General features: G+C 36.7%; 1 pseudogene; it reads right to left on the reverse strand.

Annotated features, from left to right (window-relative positions):
* Nucleotides 1-1,783: 1,783 nt before the first annotated feature.
* LOC149147245 (putative phospholipase A2 homolog 1 pseudogene) lies at nucleotides 1,784-2,270 on the reverse strand (annotated as a pseudogene).
* Between the last annotated feature and the right edge of the window lie 835 nt (nucleotides 2,271-3,105).

Here is a 3,105-nt window from a genome sequence, read left to right on the forward strand (position 1 = left end):
TTGTTTCTGCAATCATTTTGTCCAGGAATTTTTTTATTTGTTTCTTATTTAAATTTGGTATCAATATTTGAGTTGTCTCTAGCCCACAGACGTCTTCCACGGCTTTTGGCATATCAAATTGGCTTTGATCAAAATTTCAAAATCTAATCCAAAATCAGAGCATACGCAACTCATGATTTTCAGATACAAAGTTGTCTTTAAAGGAAATACATGTTTTACGTGCTAGAAGTTGGCACAAACTCTGGAAAATCAACACTACATATGCTAGTGGTTCCTTTGTCTTGTATATAGCTCTTGACAGATAGCTCTTGAAGAGCTATGGGACCATCTTGAGGAGGCCAAGTGCCTGATGTTCTAGGCTAGGTGCCTGTTATTAGATTGGGATGCCGAAGTTTGGAAGGGATGTAAAGGACTTCAGTGCCTGGGGCTGTGTGTCTTAGTAGTTGTGGAGGGAGTGGGCTAGCCTTATTAGATGCCCAAGGTCATTGAGCACCGGACTGAATACCTGCGTTGGGGTAGATGAGGTATGAGTTAGGTGCGAGCCTTGGGGCCAGCCTTGGACTAGGATACAAACCAGATCAAGTTTATGCTTGGTGTCAAAAGTGGGAAAAAGGACAGAGATTCTTTGAGATTTCCCGGGGTATTGGGAACTTTCAATGCCTGCTCATTATACTAGTTCAGTAGAGAGTGTTGGCAACATGAAGTAAATAAAATAATAAATAATAAAAATAATAAATCATAAATAAATGAGATTTAAAATATATACAAGAAAATAAATAAAAATTATAAAAAATAAAAATAGTAATAATGATACTAAAGCTCTAAATAAGAGTAAATAGAAATAAAACAAATAAAAGAATAAAAAATTCAGTAAAGCTATAAAAAAGAAGAAGATAAAACAAGAAAGCTAAAAATATCAAAAGAAAAGTAAATAAAGCCAAAAATCAAAGTCGCATGTAGACACATGGAGTGTCTGCATGTGGTTTCCCATCCAATGTTTGCTCTATGTATTAGATGGTGAGGAGGATGGGAGGCATTCCATCATTCTGAGATTCTATCTTTCTTTCTCTTAGGAGAATGGTATTCTAAGACTTAGGAGTCACTGACAGTAGTACGTTGATTAAGGGCTCAGGGGTTTCTATATTTCCATAATTCTGATTTGTTTCCATTAATTCGTTACCCATTGTTTATAGGCTCATTTTTGTACAGAATTTTTTTTTTTTTAATTTAATTTTTTAATTTATTTATTTTTATTCTGTTTGTTTGTCAAGAATGTCGTTCAGTCTCTCCCTCAAATTCTTATAGGAAAAAGTATAGTTTGGATGAATGGGCTGGTCCAAGTCACACAACCACTACCTTGCATGATGTACACAAATTTGAAAGGCATCCTTGTGTGAAATAGTTGCATTAGGTGGCCTCGATGTCATACATGATCCAATCATTGATGATGCATAAAGATCTTCTTCTCAGATTATATAAGGTCATAACTCGATTTGGTTTTGCACCAGGATGATCATCTGACAACCTTAGAAGCTTCCAACACATGCCATTCAAACTGATATTAGTTTGCATAGATTTTATCAGTGTCCTAATATATGTTTGGATCCGCTCGATATTATAATTACACAAAAGACATTGCTTCATTGCAAAACTCTCCTTGTGGCCCTTTCTAGACTCTTCGGAGCATCCATTTGTCATAATTCATTTTCCGTTAGAATACTCATTATTTAAGCCTCCATCATTGGCAAAGCTATGTTCTTTATCAGTTACAGAACTGTGTTCCTTACAATTCATGGCCAGGACTGTTAAACTGGCTAAACATAATGGCCATATCCATGCCTTGAGTCATGGTCGGGACTGCTACGTCATAGGAGCACTGCTCAGAAAATCCAGGCTTTCTAGACTTTTGAATGTTTTTTATATACTTCTTGAGCTTTTCATGGCATTTCACATTCATCATCCTTTTTTTTTTCAATGCATTCCTCATGGGGTTTACAGCATGCATCGAGATCGTCGAAGGGCTCCTCACTAGGGCAGCCAATCCATCCAATGCCACAATATTTACCATATCGAATTCCGAGAGAATTACAATCCTGTACGACGCACACCTTGCTACAAGTTGGCTGCGAGGTTCTGTTGGCCTTGGAAGCCCCAACAATTCCAAAGCAATGGAATACAGGAGATGATAAAATTGTGACAATAATTATAATGAATATGTACAGTGGTTTGGAGCAACTTGTGCCATTCCTCGCACCACGTCCCAATTCCATCCTCCGCCTTATGCCTTGCATTGTCTACCTTTCCTTGATTGATTGATTAAGAGCCTTGTCATGAAATAGCACCAAGGCCCATCGAATTCCCATACAAATCTCTCCAAAAATACACTCCCAACTCCAACGGAGGCCTAGACCTATGTTCCTTACCATTTGTAGAGCCGTTGTCTTCATCTGGTCTCTCAAGAACAGAATCCATGAATTCCCTCTCCTGTTCTGCAAGCTCTTCCCTGAGAGCATTACTCAAAGGTTGTTTCAACTTCTACAATTCATTAATAAGAACTACTATCCCCGTATCTTTAAAGAAACGAATGAACTAGTATTGTATTCACACCCAACTTTTCAATTGACTTTGATGATGGAGCGTGTTTGTTGGTTTTCAGGTCTTCTAATAGGTGAGCCTTTATGTTTTTATTATTAGGTAGGAAATAAAAAAAAATAAGCATGAACAATCAACCTAGAATATTTAATTTGATAAGAAGGTAGAAGTATTCCTTTGCTTTTCTGCTTCAAACTACCATAATTTAAGGGTTAGTGTCCTTCATGCTCAAAACTTCAAGGAACTACAACTAAGAAAGAACATTGACCTTACACCACAGTTTAATCCCTCCTTGAATTGGTTCTGTTCCACTCTAAAATATTGTTGCAGGTCTTCTTTCTTTCATGATGATAAGTAAAGGACATGGCATTAGGATGTGAGGTTAGTTGTACTGCATGACTATTGGATATTTCATGTGATGGATGAAGGTTGTGATATTTGATGCTTGATATATTATGCACTTTAGTTTTGGAATAATTATATTATAATTATGATGTGACTTACGCTTTGTAT

This window comes from Pinus tabuliformis, chromosome 9, assembly GCF_031772625.1.
Source record: "Pinus tabuliformis cultivar Carrire ecotype Pingquan chromosome 9, CPIR1, whole genome shotgun sequence".
Classification (NCBI taxonomy): domain Eukaryota; kingdom Viridiplantae; phylum Streptophyta; class Pinopsida; order Pinales; family Pinaceae; genus Pinus; species Pinus tabuliformis.